General features: G+C 46.7%; 3 non-coding genes across 3 annotated transcripts; 2 read left to right on the forward strand and 1 right to left on the reverse strand.

Annotated features, from left to right (window-relative positions):
- The first annotated feature begins 13,212 nt into the window (after window positions 1–13,212).
- trnaf-gaa (transfer RNA phenylalanine (anticodon GAA)) lies at window positions 13,213–13,285 on the forward strand. Its single transcript has one exon. It is a non-coding gene; the product is annotated as a tRNA-Phe (tRNA).
- A 469-nt stretch (window positions 13,286–13,754) lies between these two features.
- trnak-cuu (transfer RNA lysine (anticodon CUU)) lies at window positions 13,755–13,828 on the forward strand. Its single transcript has one exon. It is a non-coding gene; the product is annotated as a tRNA-Lys (tRNA).
- A 3,840-nt stretch (window positions 13,829–17,668) lies between these two features.
- trnad-guc (transfer RNA aspartic acid (anticodon GUC)) lies at window positions 17,669–17,740 on the reverse strand. Its single transcript has one exon. It is a non-coding gene; the product is annotated as a tRNA-Asp (tRNA).
- Window positions 17,741–27,088: the final 9,348 nt, after the last annotated feature.

Raw genomic sequence — 27,088 nt, forward strand, 5'->3', positions numbered from 1 at the left:
TGCCAGCGTACAACACACGAACTACCCCCCCCCCCTCCCCTGCCCCTCTCCGCCTCCTCATCGCTAATGGAGGGATGAGGGGGGGCGGGAAAGAGAGAGGGAGGAGGAGAGAGGGGTAGAGGGGGGGGGGTAGAGGGGGAGGTGAGAGGAGAGGGGAGAGCGGATAGGAAGTGGTGGGGAGAGGAGTGGAGGGGGGAAGGATGGAGGTGGGGAGGGCTCAGGGAGAGGAGGGGGATTAGGCGGTGAGGTGGGAGAGAGAGGGGGGGAGAGGAAGGAGAGAGGAGGAGAGGGGGGGCGAGGCGAGGAGGGGGATGAGAATGGGAGGGAGGAGGGAGGAGGGGGTGAAGGAGAGGGGGCAGAGGAGAGGGGATGAGAGAGGGGGGGGGAGAAGAGGGGGAGAGGAGAGGAGAGGAGGGGGGGTGAGGACTTGGGCTTTGGGAGTAGCAAGCGGTGGGGAAGGAGAAGTGAGAGATGGGTGGAGAGGCGAGGAGAGGGTTGAGAGAGGGAAAAAGAGGAGAGAGGGAGGTAGAGGAGGGGGGGAGAGAGAGGGAGAGAGCGGGGGAGAGAGCAAGGCCGTCAGTTTAATTTCTGTCGAGTTTTTCAACATTTTCGAGAATCTACGCTCCACGTGAAAAATCTCTACAGGAATATTTAGAAACTCTACCGTTTCCAGAGTCGTTTGTATTTTCCCAGAAGCTAACGATTCGGCAAACATCATTGTCAAACCAAATAAAGGGTACTCACTGTAGACCAATTGCCAGTGTCACTTCAAGCTCTGATTGAGGGCACACCACTTGCAGAGGAATGATTGAGGCACACCACTTTGCTGAGGACGATAGAGGCACACCACCTTCCTGGTTATATAGTCCCCCCCCCCCCCCCTCCCTCCAGCAGCAGGGGCAGCAGAGCGAATGGGGAATGTTGTAAAACATTAATATCTCTGTCAATTTTCATCGACGGGAAAAATCCTCGGCACACACGCGGCGGAGGCGGGCTCTGAGCGAGGTGGCCAACAATGACGGCCGTAGGTTGCGGCGTACTCTCGGAAACCGCAGCACAGGTAAACCGCAGGTAAAGAACAGAGTTTTAGTAATATAGATAAACAGCGGATCATAGATCCCTGTGAAACACTCTATTGTGATCAATCAAACCTGGTTAATGGGGTGGTTTACGAATAAGACTGAAACGTAGGGGAATCCGATGTTCCCCTACCGTGACAGCTTCTTCTCAACACTCATCAGGCTATCAAACTCTGCAAAACACCAAATAACGATGATGTTATCTGAGTATTGTCTTTTCAGGTTTATTACGGTACTCCAAGTAAGCATTTTGCGTGCCATTGTATGCACATATGGCACTGGACAATAGACAATAGGTGCAGGAATAGGCCATTCGGCCCTTCGAGCCAGTACCACCATTCAATGTGATCATGGCTGATCTTCCCAATCAGTACCCCATTCCTGCCTTCTCTCCATATCACTTAACTCCGTTCTCCCTAAGAGCTGTATATGACTCTCTCTTGAAAGCATCCAGAGAACCAGCCTCCATCGCCGTCTGAGGCAGATAATTCCACTAACTCACAACTCTCTTTGTGAAAATGTTTTCCTCATTTTCGTTCAAAATGGCTTACCAATTATTCTTAAAATATGGCTCCTGTGTCTGGATTCCTCCAACATTGGGAACATGTATCCTGCCACTAGCGTGTTTAAACCCTTAATAATCTTATATGTTTCAATAAGATCTCCTCTAATCCTTCTAAATTCCAAAGTACAAACAAGCCCAGCCGCTCGAATCTATCAACATATGACAGTCCCGCCGTCCCGGCATTTAACCTTGTGAAACTACATTGCACTCCCTCAATAGCATGAATAGACAATAGACAATAGACAATAGGTGCATGAGTAAGCCATTCGGCCATTCGAGCCAGCACCGCCTTTCAATGTGATCAAGTTTCGAGACCAAAAATGCATACAATATTCCAGGCGCGGTCTCACTGGGGCCCTGTACAACTGCAGAAGGACCTATTTGCTCCAATACTCAACTCCTCTTGTTATGAAAGCCAACATGCCATTCGCTTTCTTCACTGTCTGCTGTACCTGCATGCTAACTTCCAGTGACTGATGAACATGGACCTCAGATCACTTCCCCTTTTCCCAACTTGACACCGTTTAGATAATAATCTAACGTCCTGTTTTCGCCATCAAAGTGTATAACCTCATATTTATCCACATTAAACTGCACCTGCTGTGCGCCTGTCCACACACACAACTTGTCCAGGTGCCCTGCATCCTCATATCACCCTCCTCGCAGTTCACAATGCCACCCAGCATTGTGTCATCTGCAACTTTGCTAATGTTACTATTAATCCCTTCATCCAGATCATTAATATATATTGTAAACAGCTGCGGACCCAGCACCCAACCTAGCGGCTACCCACTAGTCACTGCCTGCTACTCTGAAAGGGACCCGTTAATTCCTACCATTTGTTTCCTGTCTGCCAACCAATTATCTATTCATGTCAGCACCCTGCCACCAATACAATGTGCTCTAATTTTGCCCAGTATTCTCCTATGTGGGACCTTCTCAAATGCTTATGACAATTAAGTATTCCTGACGACTCTCTGGAAAAGAACGGAAGGGTACGGACCTAAACGGTAAATCCACTGGCGTAGAGGGCGTCAATGTCGACATGTACATGGTGGGCCATGAGGGCCCGTATCTGTGGTGAACGTTTCTATATTTCTTTGAATCTAATGTCGGGGGCATGTTCCGAGATGTGCGAGGAAATTACGATGCATCCAAAGCATTAAAACTGGTGCAGATAAGGGAGGGGATAAGATGATGTTAAGAGCCATTTATTGAAATCCGGTCCTGGGCCGTAAGGGCCCGATGGCGAGGCAGTGACACACGCTACCGGAGGGAGAATTCCATTCATCGGACACTTTAAACCGGGCAGCGATGTTTCTGTGCCAGTGATCTTAAGTGTCTGCATAGTGACGATTACAAGGTCATTTGACGGTACATGGTCAATCAAATCAATTATATCAAATGCATGCGGATCTTTACATTGAAATCAAAAGAGGTTAAAAATAGTCGAATTTATGCAGGCACTACAGGGCAGCTGGTAAATCATACTTATGGGTGCTGGCGATAGCGCGCTGGGAAGGAATCACCAGATGTAGAAGGGGTCCGTGGTGAACGTGACAGACAGATATTTGTAAGCCGTGGTGCTGAGAGAGATGACAGCAATTATTGTGTTTAGGATGGAGCTGCAGATGCTGGTTTACACCGAAGAGAGACATAAAATGCTGGAGTAACTCAGCGGGCCCGGTAGCATCTCTGGAACAAAATGAATAGGCGACGTTTCGGATCGAGACCGTACTTCAAACTGAGATTCAGGGATGTGAGTAACTAGAGGTATGAAAAGTTACGGGACAAAGCAGAGATTACTCTGATGACCAAAGAGCCCACAATGGTCCATTGTTGAGTGAGGAAGAGGTGAAAATGAAGGGATAAGAACAGTGAAACTATCAAAACGACTGGGCTGGGGGAGGGACAGGGGGAGAGAGGGAATGCAAGGGTTACCTGAAATTAGACATCAACTATCATACTTGCTGTGTTCTTATGAATTTCTTTAGAATAATTTAAGATGTTTCATTATTAGAGCAGGGGTTCCCAACCTTTTTCGTCCCGTTTACCGCTGTCAACATTTCGTAAGTAAATTTACCGTCACCCTGATTTGTTCAATAATTGAGTTTACAAGAATGTAAATATTTATTCAAATCATATGCTATGTCGCTCTTCCAGGGAGATGCTAAATGCATTTCGTTGTCTCTGTACTGTATACTGACAATGAAAATTAAAGTTGAATGTGAATGTGAATCTGAATCTGAATCTGACATCTACCCTTCTAAAGCAACCGACAAAGGGGAAATTTTAAAATACTGTTTTAACATTATTACTTTAAGTTGCAGAATCAACAAATTTACCCCCGGGGGTCACCTCCCACCAGTATAACAGGGTCAGAGGGGACTCACGGTTCTCCAAGCCAGGATGTCACGATGCAGCTCTCTCTGACTTTTGTCAATCTGCATTTGGAGTCTTGCATTCAACTCTGTTCTCCCTATTACAGGAAGGGTGTGGAGGCTTTGGAGAGGGTGCAGAAGAGGTTTAACAGAATGAAAACCTGTCTGCCATGCCTGGGAAAGGGCCCAGTAGCTACAAAGTGAGTCTTGACAGACTGGAATTGTTTTCTCTGGTTCATCAGAAATTGAAACCAGAGGTATATAAAGTTTTGATATATATAGACAGGGTAGACTGAGAATCTTTATCCCAGGGTGGTAATCTCAATCACTTGAAGCCATAGCTTTAACGTGAGTGCGGTAAAGGAGATGTGTGGGACGGAGAGAGGTGGGTGCCTGGAATGCGCTGCTTGGAGTGGTGGAGGAAGCAGACACGTTAGTGTCATTTATGAATATTTCAAAAATGCACTGTATAAAATTGGATTGGGGGGGATAGAGATCATAGGTGGGCAAGTAAATTAGATTAAAGATGATTGAAGATGATAGACACAAAAAGCTGAAGTAACACAGCGGGACAGGCAGCATCGCTGGAGAGAATTAATGGGTGACGTTTCGGGTTGACACCCTTCTTCAGAGTAGATTACATTAATTTGGCATTATGTTAGACACTGATATTGTAGGCCGAAGGGCCTGTTTCTGAGCTCATGTACTGTATATATTATGTTAATTCGGAATATTCAATAAACCGATTAATTCAGCAAAAGCATATTTGAAGCTGTCACCATTTATAAACAAAGATGTGCAAAATACGTCTTGGATTTCCAGTTAAGTTTAGAACCACGAAAATGTTCTCTCCATCTGGGAATTGAACCCCGGTCTCCCGCATGACAGGCGGGGATACTAACCACTATACTAACTATGAAGGCTACCGCCACATAGCCACTTTCGAATGGTCTCAGTTCCGTCATGAAGCGAGCATATTCATATATCACGATCGAGTCAGCTATAAGATCGAGCCTGCCTTGGAAGGGGAGGGAGGGCTTGGGGAGGCCCTGGGGGAAATGGAGAAGGAGAGGTTGCCTTCCCACACAGTGCGAAACTTGTTGATGAGGTTTTAAAGTGGGGTTCTTTATTTTTTTTATTGTAGGCGGTTGGGGAATTTTTTCACTGTGCCATCTGGCACATTGAGTTACTTGAATAATCGCTGCAGAATTTTTTCATGTGAAAGGGGAGGGAGAAAGGAAATAGCCTTGATGAGAAAGTGGGGAAGAGTGTTGTTTGTTTAGTTACATAAACGCTTTTCATGACCAATAATCTGCAACTTTCAAACACTCACTTCTCACTGTTTGACTTGTGTGCTCTCGGCTTCTTCCGCGATCCGGTTACTTATTCAAGTTCATGCTCGTGTTGAATAATTTAATAAAGAGGCGCTTTCATTTTCTAAACGCCTGTAACCGGAACTGCGATTCGTATTCTGTATTTGCTATCACAAGCAGCAGCGGGACTGTGCTCGAGTCACAGAGTCACTGCACTGGAGACGGTTCCGTTCCCCACTCGCCGATGGAATCGTGTGGCCTGCCTTATGTCTGGTTTACACCGAGTGCCGAAGATAGACACAAAAAGCTGGAGTAAATCAGCGGCACAGGCAGCATCTCTGGAGAGATGGAATGGGTGACTGAATGGGGAAGTCTGAAGGATGTTCTCGACCCGAAGCGTCACCCATTCCTTCTCTCCAGGGATACTGCCGGCTCCAATGAGTTACTGCAGCATTTTTTGTGTCTAACTTTGGTTTAAACCAGTATCTGTAGTTCCTTGTTACACCCAGTGCCGTCATAGACTTCCTCCAGAACAAAAACCCTTCGGCCCACTATTTGCATGTCGACCAGATATTGCCTATCCACGCGTATCCCATTTCCCACCACCTATCCCGTAGACTACCACCCTACAATCATTAACAGAGATACTCCCCTTGTTCTACCCATCCCCCGCTCCCCCACTCTCTCTCTGCTACTGAACATGAACGTGTTTATATCTGTATCAAATTTCCAATGAAGAACACAGGAGCTGAACCATTGGCTCCACCATTTCTTGTTCTAAACCATGGGGAGATGTTATGAGGAGAAAGCAGGTGAATGGGGTTTGGGGTGAGAGATAGGCCAGCCGTAATTGAATGGCGAAGTAGACTTGATGTGCCGAATGGCCTAATTCTACGCCCATCACTTATGACCAGAACGCAGTTTCATGCAGCAGACAGTATTATGAATTAACTAGACTAAGTGGGACCCGTTGGGTTCCATGTTCACACGGGACGGCTGGACTCCCGACGCAATATTCCACCTCTCCACCAATTCCAATATTGGTGGCCAGTGGGGGGGGGGTTCTGGAGCGGTGGTGTTTTTGGCTGCAGGGACTACTGGTTTCCAGAGGGCTAGTATGGACATTGTGGGCCAAATAGATTCTTGGTGTGGCAGCTCATTTCATCAAGCCTGATGTGCTGGCAGCTCACTCACGGCTGGTCGGCTGGCAGTTGACTCACGGCTATTCCTTGAAATTCCATTTCAAACAGAGTGCAAGGCCACCAAATTCAAGTGAAGTTTAATACCTCTTCAAGCAGGGTGCAACGCCACAAAATTCAAGTGCAGCTTCATACCACTTAAAGCAGGTTGCAAGGCCACTATATTCAGGTTCGGTTTCCTACCACTTCAAGCAGGGTGCAAGGCCATCGAATTACAGTGCAGTTTCCAACCACTTTAAGCAGGGTGCAAGGCCACCAAATTCAAGGGCAGTTTCATACTATTTCATGTAGGGTGCAACGACACCACATTCAAATGTAGTTTCATACCATTTCATCCAGGGTGCAAGGCCACCACATTCAAAGGCAGTTTCATACTACTTCAAGCTGGGTGAACCCACCATAAAAACCATCATAAAACCACACAAAACACCACACTCACAGTTCAATAGACATTCAGTGTGTTCAGTTGATTCTCGGCTCAGACAGAGTCGTGACCTTTGCCTCCCCATGCTTCTCTGAGCCACACCCACGCTTCCGGGTTTTATAATCCCTCTCCCTCCCACCGGAAAAGGAGTGGCGTTCATGGCGTGACTGACAGGAGAGAGATTCTCAACATTTTTAAAACACTAATAACACTTTTGTTTTTCATTGATGGGAAGAATCATCTGCACCTGATGAGCAGAGGGGGACTGAGTAAGATGGCCAAAAATCCCAGCCGTAAGTGGTAGCGTTTTATCTAAAATCAATATAGTGCAAACAGGAAGTTGAGACAAACAACCATGTGCAGGCAATGCCTTTTCACTTCAACCCAACCCCCCCCCCCCCCCAAACAACCATTTGCAGGCAATGCCTTTGCACTTCAACCCAAACACCCCAAACAACCATTTGCAGGCAGTGCCTTTTTACTTCAACCTAAACCCCCAAAACAACCATTTGCAGGCAGTGCCTTTTTACTTGAAACCAACCATATTTTCATTTTCTAACCACATTAAGGGCACTCACAGTTGAGTAGACATGTGTTCAGTGTTATTCAGAGCTCAGAGAGACGTGACCCACTGGCTTCCTCCATCTTGCAGAGACTCAGTGAGGCACACTACTTCCTGGTTTTGTAGTCCCTCCCTTTGCCTCCAGCAGGGGCAGCAGAGAGAATAGCAAATTATTCAAAAACATTAATATATCTCTGATTTTTCATCGATAAGAAAAATTCTCCGGTCCAGGAAGGCGGAGGGGGGTTCTGAGCGATGTGGGCTAAAATGACGGCCGTAGGTGGCGCCGTTCGGAAATCATACCACAGCGAGCCAAAAGCGATCAAGATCAGACTTTAAGAATAATAATAATAATAATTTTATTTATAGAGCAATTTAAAAACAATCATAGTTGCAACAAAGTGCTGTACATCACTAATCATTGACAAAAAAGTTAATACACACCAATAATAACAATGAAAAGAAATAGTAGGAAAAGACATGTAAAATAAAGAAACATTAAAAACAATAAAAACAGAAGCAAAGTCTCAGGCTTGGTCAAAAGCCAGGGAGTACAAATGTGTTTTAACACTGGATTTGAAGATGGACAGTGAGGCGGCCTGTCTGATGTGCTACGGCAGGGTGTTCCAGAATGCTGGAGCAGCAACAGAGAAGGCTCTATCCCCTCTGAGCCTCCGATTAGACCTCGGTACCTCCAGGAGCAGCTGTCCAGCCGACCTGAGGGACCGGGCAGGAGCGTATGGGTGCATCAGCTCAGAGAGGTAAGGCGGGGCGAGCCCATTCAGAGATTTAAAAACAAATAACAGTATCTTAAAATGAACTCGAAAGTGCACCGGGAGACAGTGGAGGGAGGCCAGAATTGGTGATATGTGCTCCCTCTTTCGAGTCCCAGTTAAAAGGCGAGCAGCAGCATTCTGAACCAACTGGAGACGAGCCAGTGAAGAACGAGCAACTCCAAAATAGAGCGCGTTACAGTAATCCAGCCTAGATGTAATAAAGGCATGGATTACTGTTTCAAAATGCTGCCGCTCGAGAATGGGCTTCACCTTCGCCAGCTTCCTTAAGTGAAAGAAGCTGGACTTAACCACCGAGCATATTTGGCGATCTAATTTAAAGTCACTGTCCATCCTAAAACCCAGGTTCAGAACTGTTGGCTTCACGTACCGTGACAATGGACCTAAATCAACAAATGGAGGTTCACGGCAGCCATTGGGATCAAATAAAATCACCTCTGTCTTCTTTTCATTAAATCCTAGAAAGTTCAGGGCCATCCAGGACTTAATGTCATCAATACAAGTCAAAAGTGATTTTACAGAAAAGGCGTCTTCCCTCCTCAGCGGCAAATAAAGCTGGGTATCATCTGCATAACAATGGAAAGAGATGCCATGCTTTCTAAGGATGGAACCCAGAGGAAGTATGTACAGCGAGAAAAGCAGGGCCCCCAGAATCGAACCCTGTGGAACCCCATATGACAGGGGAGCAGGAGAGGATTCAAACCCAGCAAGGCTAACACACATGGTTCTGTCTGCCAGATAGGACCTGAACCATCCCAGGGCACTAATATAGATTGGTAATATAAATTGGTCAACGGCCGAGCACAACGGGGACTGTGGTGTCACCCACCGATTATCCAATAAAACTCTTCAAATGATGCAACGAGGCCAAGCCTTTTGTTGAAATAGGTATTTCCCCGAATGAAACGAAATATGTGTTGTGCACGCGTGTGAACGGACGGTATTTTCTCAAAAGTATCCATTGATAGAATAGCAGAGGATGGTTTCGATCCATCGACCTCTGGGTTATGGGCCCAGCACGCTTCCGCTGCGCCACTCTGCTCTGACAGAAACATTCTTAGCGTGTGTGCTCCTTTGTGCTAATTTCGTTGTTTTTATCTCTCACCTCACGCCGTTTGCAGGCTTTGCTTTCTTTTCCCACGTTCACATCTTCCATTTTTCTCCATCTTTCTTTTTTCGTTTCTTACTCACTGCCCCATCCGGTTGTTTTGCGGGCTTTGCTGTCTGCCCGTACGGATACACCGTTCCAGAGGTTTTTGCAGGAAATTATTTTCAATTATCTAAATTATAAATGCTCGATTAATGTTAGACATAACTTAGTTCAATTAAAAATTTAACATAGATTATATTACTCGAAAACCAAGCTGTCAATTTAAAATAAAATTGACCCTCAATACAGAACTGATTATCTTCGGATCAATGGAAGACGGATGTAAGCTGACTGCGTTTCAAAAATGTCTACATAGTTATGGCTTAATAACGGCAAAAAAAACTTATACTTAAATTCTCAAAAATGCACCCACGCCGACGTTCTGTTTATCTCGCTCTGTGTCTATCCCACATACATTCGGTCCGATCTTCCGATCACACTTCAATCTAAATTCAGCGGCTAAAGAATCTGCCCGCTAAAGAGTGACGGCGATCAGCAAGACTGTTCTCCCGGCTGAGACTCGCCCGTTGCACCCCCGGAGATAGACACAAAATGAATTGAATTGAATGAATTTGCTAAGCCATGTATGTAAACATACAAGGAATTCGTCTTATTGCCTTGTTCGCAAGTAACAACCCGATATAAGTAGACAATTAAGAATAAAAGCTGGAGTAACTCAGCAGGACAGGCTGCATCTCTGGAGAGAAGGAATGGGTGACGTTTCGGGTCGAGTCTCTTGTTCAGCTTGATGCCAGGGGAGAGGGAGATTAGCACAACAAAGTGGAGTAACTCAGTGGGACAGACACTGTCTCTGGAGAGGAATGGGTCTCTGCCGCAACTGAAAAGACTGTCGGGGTCCTTGGACGGAATCGAGGTGGTGATGAGTGGGTGGGGGGGCATTGGGATTGGTGTTGCATCTCCTGCAGATGCAGGGGCAAGTAACTGGGAAGAGGGAGGTTTGGGTGTGAAGCGTGTTCACCAGGGAGTTGCGGAGAAAACGGTATCTGCAGAAAGGGATGGAGATGGGACCAAGGAGGTGTCCCATATTCGGATGGGTGATATTTCCTTATTCAAGGAACGGTGGTTTTCCTCTTCTTTCATAGAGGAGAGCCTCACACCTCAGTGTCCCGCAGTTCTGCTCTTGCTTTCTGTTCGCCCAGTCGCAACAAGGACAGTTCCCAAGATCCTCACATTTCATCCCACCAGACTTGTATCCAAGACATTATCCTCCGCCATTTCCGTCACCTCCTGAGGGATGCCACCACTAATCACATCTTCTCATCTCCACCCCTTTCCGCCTTCCCCACGGACTGCTCCATCCACAATTCACACATCTCTTCCCACCCACCTCAAGGTGGGGCAGAACCGAGTGGTCTTACCTTCAGCGCCCTCTATGTCGGCTGCGGGAGGTGCCCCTCGGGGGAACTATGGCTGAAGAGGGCAGATGTGGTGAGTGATACCGGATTACGGGACAACCGGAATGGAGGTGACGGCTGCAACGGGCCCGTGTCGCCAGCTGCAGCTGCGACTGTAAAATGGCGCCAACATGGCACTTCTTGCAGTGGACACAGTGGGTTGTTCTGTGTATAGAGTACTGACTAGGGTGAGTATGCACATGTACGGAGATAGTCTTGCTGAGCTGTATGAAATAATGCATTAAACCATCCCCTTCCTATTCCATTCCCAGCAACCGTAGTAGATGTAACACGTGTCGCTATTCCTCCTCTCTTGACACCATCCAGGGACACCAGGCATAGGCGGAAATCGGTTTTGAAACGGGGGGGTGGGGGTAGGACAGGGATCGGCAACCTCCGGCCTGCAACTTAAATTCATCCGGCCCGCAGACGATTTTTTGTTTTCAATTCGGTTTCGCGAACTGGGAACTGCAGCCATTCCCGGGTCACGTAGGCGACCGGTGCGCTACAACCAGGCCTCCCAGCCGACATGGGCGCCACTGCCAGTCACGGGGCACGCAGGAAACCTAGGCGCTAAAGCCAGACCTCGGGCAAGCGAGCTGACCGGGGCACTTCAGCCAGTCCGGGGGCAGGCGTGCCGAGCTGGGCGCTGCAGGTCATTTGTCCCACCGTGTCCGCGCCCACCAGCAATCACCCCGGACACTAGCACAATCCGACACACTAGGGACAATGTACAATTTATCGAAGCACTTATCCTACAAACCTGCACGTCTTCGGAGTGTGGGGCAGGCGAGCCGACCTGGGGCTGACAGTAATGTCCAGGTCACAAATCATGCGGGGGGGGGGGGGGGGTGTCCCCACCTCTCAAAATACCCTCCCCACGGATTAACTGGGAGATGGGTTTTCTTTATCGTTACATAAAACGGCAACGGCTGAGAGCGCTCAACTCCGTGACAGCTCTGTGGTTAGTGTTTCAAGTATTGTTTTCAGCAGACCCTCCAGGTGAGACAAAGGTTCACATGTACCTCCATGAACCACATTAACTGCATCTGCTGTTCCCAATGTGGGCTCATTTACATCAGTGAGACCAAACGTAGACTCGTAGAAAAACGTAGAAACATAGAAAAATACGTGCAGGAGCAGGCTATTCGGCCCTTCGAGCCAGTACTGTCATTCTCTTTAATCATGCCTGATCATCCAACATGAGTATCCCGTTCCCGAATTTTCCCCACATTCCTTGATTCCTTTGGCCCAAAGAGCTAAATCTAACTTTCTCTTGTAAACATCCAGTGATTTGACCTCCACTGCCTTCTGTGGCAGAGAAATCCACAGATTCACAACTCTCTGGGTTAAAATGTTTTCCCTCATCTCAGTCCACAATGGCCTACCACTTATTGTTAAACAATGTCCCCGTGTTCTGGACTCCCCCAACATCGGGTACATTTTCCTGCATCAACTAGAGACATGTTTAATTGAATGCGGAGTCCATTGTTGTGCTTCAATAAAACTCACCGCGACGGTCATTCAGGTGCGAAGTTAGGAATTACTTCGACAAGGAATGTGTAGATGATATATCAGAGCTGTTTTAAGGCAACTGGTCCGTCCTCTCACCAGCTGTAGAGCGGTCATGACCTTTCATCCATCTCATTGGAGACCTTCTTTCAACTATCTTTAATCGGACTTTGTTATCTACCTTTAAATTTAATCGTTAAGTCGATATAGTAGACAATTAAAAATAAAACGCTGGATTAACTCAGCAGGACAGGCCGCATCTCTGGAGAGAAGGAATGGGTGACGTCACGATTCGAGTCGTGCCCCTTATTCAGATCTGCAGAACTTTGCTACACACATTGTTTGTGACCACGTTGCGCGGGATAGTGATGGGCTAGAAAGGTGTCACAGGTGACATTCAATGATTGCGCATACTTTCGACGGAACATATTCCAGGGCCGAAAGACCTCCTCCGATCACTGTGCTTCTGTTCTGTTTTAATAAGTTGTGATCTGGGATTTGAGTATCGATAAGACAAATGGGAACACCTCCTCTGTTCCGCCTCTGTGCCTGGAGTTGAAACGTTTACAGGGCGTGTGGTTCAGTGACCTGGCCACAGTCTTCATCGGTCAAGGACTGAGGTGGAAGTTGGCGAGAATTCTCTGTTTCTCTTGTCTGGTGGGATCTGTATTCCGAAATGACAAAAATGTTCAGCAGCGGGATTACCACATCTGATGAACACGGTGCGTTATATAAAATAGGCGCAGAATTAGGTGAACGACTATGGCCGGATTCATGAGTTTAAAGTGAACTGAGTTTCGTTCTGCAGTGGTAAAGTAGCCGAAATAGCTCAGTTGGGAGAGCGTTAGACTGAACCTCTAAACGTCCCTGGTTCAATCCCGGGTTTCGGCAATGGTATTTATGACTTTAAAATTTAAATCAACGTTCCTAGATGTATGATTTATTCCAATGCTTTTGCACGTGATGCAGCCGTCAGTGCCGCTCAATCAAGGTTCAACCTCCGGTGTTCTTTGACGGTCTTTCTGCCTGCACGTGACATTGAATTTCCAGCATGTACCCCGGTTTCCACTCAAATACCACAGACGTGCCGTCGGAAAATAAATTGTCCGTGTAGCTCACCCTTCAGAACGGGGCTGTTTCGTGCATGGTGGGATGTAGCTACATAAATGGGAGAGGAATGGACGATAACATTTAAACGGGGAAAGTGTGAGATGTTCCGCTTGGGCCGAACGAAAGTTTAATTAACGTCTCCCTTGTGATTATCTTTCACCCGCAGACAAACATTCTTACCAGAGGTAGATCCTTGGTGTTTGGAGACGATGATTCTCATGACATTTGACATTTAAATTCTCAGAGCAATGCCCGGCTAGCTCAGTCGGTAGAGCATGAGACTCTTAATCTCAGGGTCGTGGGTTCGAGCCCCACGTTGGGTCACACTTTCTTTAACCATTATCAATAGCAAACATATGTCTAGCCAGCGAATAGTTCAGGAATACTCTGCCTTCTTGGGGATCTAAGGATTTTATACCTTTCAAACCCTTTGGCTACATTTATTGGAGACAATTAACTGCAAGTTGTGTTTTCTTTATCGTGAAATAAAACGACAATGGCTGAGGGCGCCCAACCCACCAACCTGATCTCCCGGCGGTTCAGCACTTCAATTGCCCCTCCCATTCTGAATCCGACCTTTCTGTCGTGGGCCTCCGCCAATGCCAGAGTGATTGGAAGAACAGCACCTCATATTTCGCTTGGGTAGTTTATACCCCAGCGGTACGAACATTGACCTCCAATTTCAGATAGTCCTTGCTTTCTCCCTCGTTCCCCTCCCCTTCCCAGCTCTCCCACAAGCCGACTGTCTCCGTCTCTTCCTTTCTTTTTCCCGCCCCCACATCAGTCTGAAGCAAAGATACTGGTCTGATTCTGAAGAAGGGCCTCGACCCGAAACGTCGCCAATCCTTCTCTCCATAGATTCTGCCTCACCCGCTGTGTTTCTCCAGCATTTGGTCTAATTTCGGTGACCAACAGGCAAAGGATAAGACTGTTGGATAGTTTTGTAACATTGTCGGCGCCAACACGTGGAGACAATTGCGTACTGCATAGGTTGTATGCAACACAAAGTATTTCACTGCACCTGTACCGTGGGTACGTTTGACAATAAAGTATCATTCTTTCGTTCATTGATTCAATTCTGTAACTGATCTATATCTCACTGTGAACCTTGATACTCTTACACGCAATCTATGATCCCCGCAACCTTCGTGTCAACTGCAAACCTTCTTTTTAGGTTTATTACGCTACTCCAAGTAAGCATTCTGCGTGCCATTGTATGTACAATTGGCAATGGACAATAGACAATAGGTGCAGGAATAGGTCATTCGGCCCTTCGAGCCAGTACCACCATTCAATGTGATCATGGCTGATCATCCCCAATCAGTACCCCATTCCTGCCTTCTCACCATATCGCTTAACTCCGTTCTCCCTAAGAGCTTTATATCTCTCTCTTGAAAGTATCCAGAGAACCAGCCTCCATCGCCCTCTGAGGCAGGGAATTCCACAAACTCACAACTCTCTTTGTGAAAATGTTTTTTCCTCATATTCGTTCTAAATTATTCTTAAAATATGGCTCCTGTGTCTGGATTCCTCCAACATTGGGAACATGTTTCTTGCGTGTCTAAACCCTTAATAATATATGTTTCAATAAGATCTCCTCTAATCACACAGAGAGTGGTGAATCTCTGGAACTCTGCCACAGAGGGTAGTTGAGGCCAGTTCATTGGCTATATTTAAGAGGGAGTTAAGGCCCTTGTGGCTAAGGGGATCAGGGGGTCTGGAGAGAAGGCAGGTACGGGATACTGAGTTGGATGATCAGCCCTGATCATATTGAATGGCGGTGCAGGCTCGAAGGGCCGAATAGCCTACTCCTGCACCTAATTTCTATGTTTCTATGTAATCCTTCTAAATTCCAAAGTACAAACAACCCCAGCCGCTCGAATCTATCAACATATGAAAGTCCCGCCGTCCTGGCATTTAACATGGTGAAACTACGTTGCACTCCCTCAATAGCACGAATAGACAATGGACAATAGACAATAGGTGCATGAGTAGGCCATTCGGCCATTCGAGCCAGCACCGCCTTTCAATGTGATCAAGTTTGGAGACCAAAACTGCATACAATACTCCAGGCGCGGTCTACAGGGGGCCTGTACAACTGCAGAAGGACCTATTTGCTCCAATACTCAACTCCTCTTGTTATGAAAGCCAACATGCCATTCGCTTTCTTCACTGTCTGCTGTACCTGCATGCTAACTTTCAGTGACTGATGAACAACGACTTGACACCGTTTAGATAATAATCTAACGTCCTGTTTTCGCCATCAAAGTGTATAATCTCATATTTATCTACATTAAACTGTATCTGCTGTGCGCCTGCCCACACACACAACTTGTCCAAGCGCCCTGCATCCTCATATCACCCTCCTCGCAGTTCACAATGCCACCCAGCTGATAAGAAGTTTCTGTGCCAGTGATCTTATGTGCCTGCATACTGACGATTACAAGGCCATTTGAAGGTACACGGTCAATCAAATCAATTATATCCAATGCATGCGGATCTTTACATTGAAATCAAAAGATGGTAAAGATAGTCGAATTTATGCAGGCACTGCAGGGCAGCTGGTAAATCATACTTATGGGTGCTGGCGATAGCGCGCTGGGAAGGAATCACCAGATGCAGAAGGGGTCCGTGGTGAAAGTGACAGACAGATATTTGAAAGCCGGGGTGCTGAGAGAGATGACAGCAATTATTGTGTTTAGGATGGAACAGCAGATGCTGCTTTACACCGGAGAGAGACACAAAATGCTGGAGTAACTCAGCGGGCCCGGTAGCATCTCTGGAACAAAATGAATAGGCGACGTTTCGGATCGAGACAGTACTTCAAACTGAGATTCAGGGATGTAAGTAACTAGAGGTATGAAAAGTTACGAGACAAAGCAGAGATTACTCTGATGACAAAAGAGCCCACAATGGTCCATTGTTGACTGAGGAAGAGGTGAAAACGAAGGGATAAGAACAGTGAAACTATCAAAACGACTGGGGTGAAAGAGGGACGGGGGGAAAGAGGGAATGCAAGGGTTACCTGAAATTAGAGACATCAACTATCATACTTGCTGTGTTCTTAGGAATTACTTTAGATTTATTTAAGATGTTTCATTATTAGAGCAGGGGTTCCCAACCTTTTTCGTCCCGTTTACCCCAGTCAACGTTTCGTAAGTAAATTTACCCTCACCCTGATTTGTTCAATAATTGAGTTTACACATCTACCCTTCTAAAGCAAAGGGGAGATTTTTCATTACTGTTTTAACATTATTACTTTAAGTTCCAGAATCAACAAATTTACCCCCGGGGGTCATTTCCCACCAGTGGATCAGGGTCAGAGGGGCCTCACGGTTCTCCAAACCGGGATGTCACGATGCAGCTCTCTCTGACTTTTGTTAATCTGCATTTGGAGTCTAGCATTCAATTCTGTTCTTCCTATTACAGGAAGGGTGTGGAGGCTTTGGAGATGGTGCAGAAGAGGTTTAACAGAATGAAAACCTGTCTGCCATGCATGGGATAGGAGCTAGTAGCTACAAAGTGAGGCTTGACAGACTGGAATTGTTTTCTGTGGTACATCAGAAATTGAGACCAGAGGTATATAATGTTTTGAGAGATATAGACAGAGTACACTGAGAATCTTTATCCCGGGGTGGAAATCTCAATCACTTGAGGCCATACCTTGAGACGTGGGAGCGGTAAAGGAGATGTGTGGGACGGAGAGAGCTGGGTGCCTGGAATGCGCTGCTAGGAGTGGTGGAGGAAGCAGATACGTTAGTGTCATTTAAGAATATTTCAAAAATACACTGTACAAAATTGGATTGGGGGGGGGGGGGGGGGTAGAGATCAAAAAGTGGGCAAGTAAATTAGATTAAATTGATTAAAAATGATAGACACAAAAGCTGAAGTAACACTGCGGGACAGGCAGCATCGCTGGTGACGTTTCGGGTTGACACCCTTCTTCAGAGTAGATTACATTAATTTGCCATTATGTTAGATACTGATATTGTGGGCCGAAGGGCCTGTTTCTGAGCTCATGTACTGTATGTATTATGTTAATTCGGAATATTCAAGAAGCCGATCAATTGAGCAAAAGCATATTTGAAGCTGTCACCATTGATAAACAAAGATGTGCAAAATACGCCTTGGATATCCAATTAAATTTAGAACCACGAGAATTTTCTCCCCGTCGGGGAATTGAACCCCGGTCTCCCTCGTGACAGGCGGGGATACTAACCACTATACTAACGAGGAACCGCCATATGCTCTTCCTTATGAAGCAGCATAATATATGTAGTTGGAAGGGGAGGGAGAAGGAAATGGAGAAGGAGAGGTGGCTGCGAGTTGATGAGGAAAGTGGGGAAAAGTGTTGTTTGTGGGTTAGTTACATAACGCTGCAGAATTTCATGTGAATAGCCTTAGATTTCCTTTGACCAAAAACTGCAACTTTCAAACATTCACTTCTCACTGTTTGACTTGTGTGCTCTCGGCTTCTTCCGCGATCCGGTTACTTATTCAAGTACATGATCGTGTTGAATTATTTAATAAAGAGGCGCTTTCATTTTCTAAACGCATGTGACCGGAACTGCGAGTCGTATTCTGTATTTGCTATCACAAGCAGCAGCGGGACTGTGCTCGAGTCACAGAGTCACTGCACTGGAGACGGTTCCTATCCCCCCTCGCCGATGGAATAGTGTGGCCTGCCTTACACCGAGTGCCGAAGATAGACACAAAAAGCTGGAGTAACTCAGCGGCACAGGCAGCATCTCTGGAGAGATGGAATGGGTGACTGAATGGGGAAGTCTAAAGAATGTTCTCGACCCGAAGCGTCACCCATTCCTTCCCTCCAGGGATACTGCCTGCTCCAATGAGTTACTGCAGCTTTTCGTGTCTATCTTCGGTTTGAACCAGCATCTGTAGTTCTTTCTTACACCCAGTGCCGTCATAGACTTCCTCCAGAACAAAAACACTTCGCCCACTATTTTCATGTCGACCAGGTATTGCCTATCTACGCGCATCCCATTTCTCACCACTTGTCCCGTAGACTACCACCCTACAGTGACTAACAGAGATACCCCCATATTCTACCCATTGCCCGCTCACCCACTCTCTCTGCTACTGAACATGAACGTGTTTATCTCTGTTTCAAAGTTCCAATGAACAACACAGGAGCTGAACCATTGGCTCCACCATTTCTTGTTCTATATCACGGGGAGATGTTATGAGGAGAAAGCAGGAGAATGGGATTTGGAGTGAGAGATAGACCAGCCGTGATTGAATGGCGAAGTAGAGTTGATGCGCCGAATGGCCTAATTTTACTTCGGAGTTACGTGAGTGACTACGTGAAGAACCCACCCAGCGCGCAGGCGCGGCATTACGTCAGCAGTGCAACAGCGGCAGCAGCTGGAGCCAGGCTCTCCAGCTGCAGCATAAAGACAAGACCTCAGGTAAGTGCCTTTTTTGTGTTACAGAGTCGCTCAAGGGAGAATTATGGCCTCTCGAAAGCGACCAGCCAGAAGGACTGCCTGCCCAACTCCACCCGAGGAGGGGTCCATAGCTGGGCGGCAGCCACTCGTAGCGGAGGAGCCATTTCAACGCTCCCGCTCACCCGACACCGAGCCGCCCCCTGTGCTGCCGATATCGACGCCCCGCACAGGGAGGAAGGCTACTCACAAAACCGACCGGCCGGTGTCCTCCGATTCGTCGGAGGAACGGGAACGCTCTCCACCACCGAAACGGGGAGACGCCCGCATCAGCTGCATGAGGCAGCTCCTAGAACAAATGATCGATGAGGAGATGCAGGCTAGGCATCTCCCAGGAGGACGGGCTTTGGCCTCCTCCTTACCATCACCACACCCTTCTGTACCCTCTCTGTTCGAGGGCAGTAAGGGAGGCCAGGACTGGGCTGGCCTATCCCAAGGGCAGGCGGAGGACAACATCAGTATGCCGGGCGTGCTAGAAGAAGAGCTACTGGGTGTAGTGGGCCGGTACGCAGCGCCCCCAACGACTGGGATGGTATTACCACCCAGAATGGCGGCCAGCATCAATAGGCTTTCCAACAAGCCGCTGCAGGACAAGGTCGTCCAGCAGGCCCTTGATACGTACACAGCGCCAGAGAATTGCGAGGCGCTGCGGGTGAAAACGGTCAACGGGCAGATATGGAACCAGCTGGGGCAGCAGATCAGGGCTCAGGAAGTAAAGATGCAGCGGGTCCTGAAACTCCACTCAGCAGCCATCACCGCCTTTGCTCGGTCCGTCGGGAACGAAGAGCTAACCATACCCCAGCAGGATGCACTCGCATTGATGTGCAACACCACTTATGAGCTCAACAGCCTACGGCGGGACAACATCAGGCCTGCCCTCAATCCGAAATACGCAGGCCTCTGCAAAGCTCCAGCGCCCGAACGAGAGGCGCTGCTATTTGGTGCAGATTTGGCCAAAAAACTGAAGGAGTTGGAAGAGGCGGCCAAACCAGTAGGCCTCATGAGGGCAGGGCCAGGACCGAGCAGGGTGAAGACACCCAGTTGGCAGCACGCCTCGGCATCCACCAGCAGGTACCGAGCTGGTGAAAGCCTGGTGACCGCCTCCCACTACCCCCAGAGCTCTTTTTTAGAGCGGGGCCCAGGGCGGAGCCGTGGGAAGATGCGCCGCCCCACCGCAGCACCAACACGGACAACCTTGGGCCAAACCTACCGAAAACGGCCCCACAAATAAACATGGAGGTAGGTGGGTCTGGTTCCTGCCAACATACACAGACAACGGGTGCTGTATTAACAGGAGGACGTTTGAGGTTCTTCAAGCATGTTTGGTGCTCCTTAACTAACAATAAGTTTATACTCAACAGTATCAGTGGATACAAAATTGAATTCAAACCAGGCTTAGAACCTCCAGTTCAGCACATGCCCCAAAGGGTATTCCTTCCCTCAGCATTTGAGAAGGTAGAAGGACAAGCTGAACTAGATAGGCTCGTGGCTAAAGGCATCATAGAAATGACCACACACGAGCCGCACGAATTTGTATCAAATATTTTTCTTAAATCCAAGAAAGATGGTGGGTGTCGCATTATTATTGATTTGACGTCACTTAATCAGTCTGTTGAGTATCAACATTTCAAAATGGAGACATTTGTCACTGCCAGACAACTGATCTCCAAGGGATACTACATGGCAAGCATAGATATCAAGGATGCTTACTATTTAGTACCCATTCATAAGGATTATTACAAATATCTGAAATTTATCTGGATGGGCCAGCAGTGGCAGTACAGAGCCTTGCCCAATGGTTTAACGACAGCTCCCAGATTATTTACAAAAATTCTCAAAGTGGCCATGAAAAAATTGAGAAAACAAAAACATTTAGTCGTGGCCTATCTGGACGATGTTCTCATATTAGGGAGAACAAGGGAACTAGCTGTCGCAGGAGTTTTAGCCACTAAACAACTCCTTGAAACTTTGGGATTCATCCTACACCCAGATAAATCAATATTGGAGCCTACTACTAACATGGATTACCTAGGCTTCACTATTGACACTATCCATATGACTGTCACTCTGCCCAGAGACAAAAAAGTTTCACTCATCGAAGCTTGTAACTATTTAATTGCCACACCGCAACCAAGGATACGGCACGTAGCCAGAGTTATTGGCTCTATAGTAGCAGCATTCCCGGCTGCCCAACATGGGCCCTTGCATTATCAAAATTTGCAAAGGGCAAGGACTCATGCATTACGTCTTAATAGAGGGCATTATGACCGCAAAATGGAGTTACCCACTGAAGCCAGATCAGAACTTCAGTGGTGGGTCGATAATATTTGGCACAGTCACAGTCCTATCGCCGTCACCAATCCTAACATAACCATTACAACGGATGCCAGTGCTTTAGGTTGCGGAGCTACTAACTCCATAAACAGCACAGGTGGCAGATGGACTAACTCGGAGGCATCGCTACTACAATCACTGGGCATTAACTTCTTGGAAATGCTCGCCGCCTTTTATGGGCTAAAAGCATATACATCTGATATGCGGCATGTGCATGTTAGGATTATGATTGACAACACTACGGCGGTATCTTATATCCAGCACATGGGTGGCATAAAATCAGTATCATGCGACAAATTAACTACTATAATCTGGCAATGGTGTGTCGAGAGACATATTTGGCTATCAGCTGCCTATTTACCAGGCAAGCTAAATTTAGTGGCGGACACCAGGTCACGAAAATTCAATGACAACATCGAATGGATGTTGGACCCAAAACTATTTGCTAGAATTGTCAAGCAACATGGTACGCCAGATATAGATTTGTTTGCGTCTAGACTAAATCACCAACTACCCATGTATGTGGCTTGGGAACCAGACCCAGAGGCAGTAGCGGTAGATGCCTTCACGCTGGATTGGGGAAATTTCTTTTTCTATGCTTTCCCTCCCTTCTGCCTCATCAGTCGGGTACTCCAGAAAATTCAGGCAGACTCAGCCTCCGGCATTCTGGTCGTGCCCGACTGGCCTACCCAACCATGGTTCCCAATGTTCCACGACATGGTGGTAGAGACACATATGGTCCTTCACAACCACCCCCAATTATTGACTCACCCGGTAACTGGCATTAGTCATCCATGCCACCAAAAATTGAACCTCCTGGTTTCCAGATTCTGAACAGACCTTACCGGGGATTGGGGTTATCAGAGAGAACAATCACCACCATGTCGGCATCCCTGCGAGTTTCCACCAAGAAACAGTACCTGACCTACATCAGGAAATGGGAACAGTACTGTCTGGAAGCAGGGACATCCTACAAGACGGCTTCGATCTCGGATGTGCTGGAGTTCCTGGCCCACCTGCACCATGAACTAAAGATGAGCTACGGTGCCATCAATACAGCTCGGAGCGCCCTGTCCGCATACCTCATGCCCATAGGACAGCATAGTGTTGGATCCCACCCTCTGGTTATCAAACTCCTTAAAGGGATTTATAACACCAAACCCCCTACACCTAGATACACCCAAGTGTGGGATGTTAGTGTAGTATTGACACACCTTCGAGGTTGGCCTCCGGTGGGATCCCTGAGCCTGGAACAGTCCACTTACAAGACCCGTATGCTCATGGCGCTTGTCTCTGCTCAGAGGGTTCAGTCGCTGCATCAGTTAAGTCTGGACCACATGCTGACCACCCAAGATACCATTACTTTCACCATGCCGGGGTTGGTAAAACAGAGCAGACCAGGTACATCCAACTCCCCGTTGATCTTCCGGGCATACCCTCCAGAACCTAGGCTGTGTGTGGTGACCCACCTTCATCATTATTTAGACACTACCCAAACTCTTAGAGGGAGAGAAAAAGCCTTATGGGTCAGCCATAAAAAGCCTTTTGGACGGGTTACCAGCCAGACAATATCCAGATGGTTGAAACAGGTCCTTAACATGGCAGGGATTAACACAGATGTTTTTAAATCCCATTCAACCAGGGCAGCGTCCACCTCAGCGGCGGATAGGATGCAGGTTCCCCTAGACCACATCCTCAGAGCAGCGGGATGGTCAAGGGAATCGACATTCCAAAAATTCTACAAGAAACCGCTGATGGAAAAGGACGTCTTTGCGGGAAGAATTTTAGAAACCGCAAATTTATAATTTAAAGCCCAGGGGAGCTATTCTTTGTTGTAGTTAATAAACATTTGTTTTTTAAAACTAACAAACTTGTTGGTCTTTAGATACCACTTCCTCCCTCGATGATCTTTCGGCAGTGAGTGATATAACTGGTACACGGTTTGAAATCACAGACCTTTGAAGTCTTCACGTAGTCACTCACGTGACTCCGAAGTAAAATAGTAAGATTAAACGAGTACTTACCAGTGCGAAGTTTGATCTGTATTTTATGAGGAGTTACGATGAGGGATTACGTGCCCTCCGCTCCCACCCTCATTGTATAGATCAAACTCGGACTGATGTCTCGTTGGTCTTTACTATCTTTACTTCAATTTGTGTCTATCTGTGATTCCACACCGCTGCTTGGAAGTATGCCGCGCCTGCGCGCTGGGTGGGTTCTTCACGTATTCCCTCATCGTAACTCCTCATAAAATACAGATCAAACTTCGCACATCGTAACTCCTCATAAAATACAGATCAAACAGATCAAACTTCGCACTGGTAAGTACTCGTTTAATCTTACTATTCTACGCCCATCACTTATGGCCAGAACGCAGCTTCATAGCAGCAGATAATATTATGAATTAACTGGACTAAGTGGGACCCGTTGGGTTCAATGTTCACGCGGGAGGGCTGGTCTACCGGGCAATATTCCACCTCTCCACCAATTCCAATATTGTTGGGGGGGGGGGGGGGGGGGGGGGGGGCTTTTCAGGAGCGGTGGTGTTGTTGGCTGCAGGGACCACTGGTTTCCAGAGAGCTGGTATGGACATTGTGGGCCAAATGGATTCTTGGGGTGGCAGCTCAGTTCCTCAAGCCTGATGTGCTGGCAGCTCACTCACGGCTGGTCGGCTGGCAGTTGACTCACGGCTATTCCTTGAATTTCCATTTCAAAACAGAGTGCAAGGCCACCAACATCAAATCCATTTTCATACCGTTTCAAGCAGGGTGCAAGGCCACCAAATTCAAGTGCAGTTTAATACCTCTTCAAGCAGGGTGCAACGCCACAAAATTCAAGTGCAGTTTCATACCACTTCAAGCAGGGTGCAAGGCCACCATATTCGGGTTCGGTTTCCTACCACTTTAAGCAGGGTGGAAGGCCATCGAATTAAAGTGCAGTTTCCAACCACTTTAAGCAGGGTGCAAGGCCACCAAATTCAAGGGCAGTTTCATACTATTTCATGCAGGGTGCAACGACATCACATTCAAATGTAGTTTCATACCATTTCATCCAGCGTGCACCACATTCAAATGCAGTTTCCTACTACTTCAAGCAGGGTGAAACCAACATAAAAACCACAATAAAACCACACAAAACACCGCACTCACAGTTCAATAGACATTCAGTGTGTTCAGTTGATTCTCGGCTCAGACAGAGTCGTGATCTCTGCCTCCCCATGCTTCCCTGAGCCACACCCACGATTCCGGGATTTATAACCCCTCTCCCTCCCACCGGAAAAGAAGTGGCCTTCATTGCGTGATTTAGTGGAGAGAGATTCTCAACATTTTTTTTAACACTATTAACACTTTTGTTTTTCATTGATGGGAAGAATCGTCTGCGCCTGATGAGCACAGGGGGACTGAGTAAGATGACCAGAAATCCCAGCCGTAAGTGGTAGCGTTGTATCTAAAATCAATATAGTGCAAACAGGAAGTTGTCAAGTTTAGACAAACAACCATTTGCAGGCGGTGCCCTTTCACTTCAACCCAAACCCCCCCAAACAACCATTTGCAGGCAGTGCCTTTTCACTTCAACGCAAACACCCCAAACAACCATTTGCAGGCAATGCCTTTTCACTTCAACCCACCACCCCCCCCCCCCCAAATAACCATTTGCAGGCAATGCCTCTTCACTTCAACCCAAACCCCCCAAGCAACCATTTGCAGGTAGTGCCTTTTCACTTCAACCCAAAAACCCCAAGCAACCATTTTTGCAGGCAATGTCTTTTCACTTCAATCCAAAACCCCCAAACAACCATTTGCAGGCAGTGCCTTTTAACTTCAACCTAAACCCCAAAAACAACCATTTGCAGGCAGTGCCATTTTACTTCAAACCAACCATATTTTCATTTTCTAACCACATTAAGGGCACTCACAGTTGAGTAGACATGTGTTCAGTGTTATTCAGAACTCAGAGAGACGTGACCCCCTGGATTCCTCCACCTTGCAGAGACTCGGGGAGGCACACCACTTCCTGGTTGTGTAGTCCCTCCCACTCCCTCCAGCAGGGGCAGCAGAGAGAATGACAAATTATGCAAAAACATTAATATATCTCTGACTTTTCATCGATAAGAAAAATCCTCCGGTCCAGGAAGGCGGAGGGGGGTTCTGATCGATGTGCGCAAAAATGACGGCCGTAGATGGGGCCGTTCTCTCTCAAATCATACCACAGCGAGCCAAAAGCGATCATGATCAGACTTTCAGTAATATAGATTGGTCAACGGTCGAGCACAACGGAGACCGTGGTGTCACCCACCGATTCTCAAATAAAACTCTTCAAATGATGCAACGAGGCCAAGCCTTTTGTTGAAAAAGGTATTTCCCCGAATTAAACGAAATATATGTTGTGCACGCCTGTGAACGGACGGTATTTTCTCAAAAGTATCCATTGATGGAATAGCAGAGGATGGTTTCGATCCATCGACCTCTGGGTTATGGGCCCAGCACGCTTCCGCTGCGCCACTCTGCTCTGACAGTAACATTCTTAGCGCGTGCGCTCCTTTGTGCTTATTTCGTTGTTTGTATCACTCTCCTCACGCCGTTTGCTGGCTTTGCTTTCTTTTCTCACGTTCACATCTTCAATTTTTTTCCATCTTTCCTTCTCATTTCTTACTCACTGCCCCATCCGGTTGTTATGACTATGCTGTCTGCCCGCTCGGATACACCGTTCCAGAGGTTTTAGCAGTGAAATTATTTTCAATTATCTAAATTATAAATGCTCGATTAATGTAAGGCATAACTTAATTCAATTAAAAATTGTACATAGATTATATTACTCGAAAACCAAACTGTCAATTTAAAATAAAATTGAACCTCAATACAGAACTGATTATCTTCGGATCAATGGAAGACGGGTGTAAGCTGACTGCGTTTCAAAAAATGTCTACTTAGTTAAGGCTTAATAACGGCAAAAAAAACCTTATACTTTCAATCTCAAAAATGCACCCACGCCGACGCTGAAAATGTGGATTTCAAACATGTCGGAAATGTTACATCTTGAAGATATGAGATTCGTCCTATCAGGCAAATCAGACGAATTCTTAAAGATTTGGTCCCCCTTTATCGATTTATTACAAGCATGTGGTACAACACAACCTTAGAAATTAACTGTTTCAGAACCGGTTGAAGGGTGGGTAAAGATACGAAGTAGGTATATTCCTTCAATTTCTCTTTTTTTTCTCTTTTTTTCTTCTCTATTCTTTTTTTTCTTATTTCATATCACCTTCTTGTTTCCTCTTTCGGGCTATACGGCCTTATGGGTTCTTCATTCCCCCTTATTTTTTCACGAATTAACAATATTACTACTTTATATAATATTCTCTTTCTCTCTATATCTTGCTTTTCTTACTCTTCTTTTTTACTATTAAATTTAAAATAAGTTGTACATGAAATGCAATAAGTTATTCATCTTATATTATTGTACACTACCCAATAAAAATATGTTTTTAAAAATAAATAAATAAATAAATGAATATTGTAAATTACCTTTTCCCTGCTGCTATTCCAGCAGCCCTGTTGCTGAATATTCTGTTTATCTCGCTCTGTGTCTCTCCCACATACATTCGGTCCGGTCTTCCGATCACACTTCAATCTAAATGCAGCGGCTAAAGAATCTGCCCGCTAAAGAGTGACGGCGATCAGCAAGACTGTTCTCCCGGCTGAGACTCGCCCGTTGCACCCCCGGAGATAGACACAAAATGAATTGAATTGAATGAATTTTCTAAGCCATGTATGTAAACATACAA

Source organism: Leucoraja erinacea, unplaced genomic scaffold, assembly GCF_028641065.1.
Source record: "Leucoraja erinacea ecotype New England unplaced genomic scaffold, Leri_hhj_1 Leri_1278S, whole genome shotgun sequence".
NCBI lineage: Eukaryota > Metazoa > Chordata > Chondrichthyes > Rajiformes > Rajidae > Leucoraja > Leucoraja erinaceus.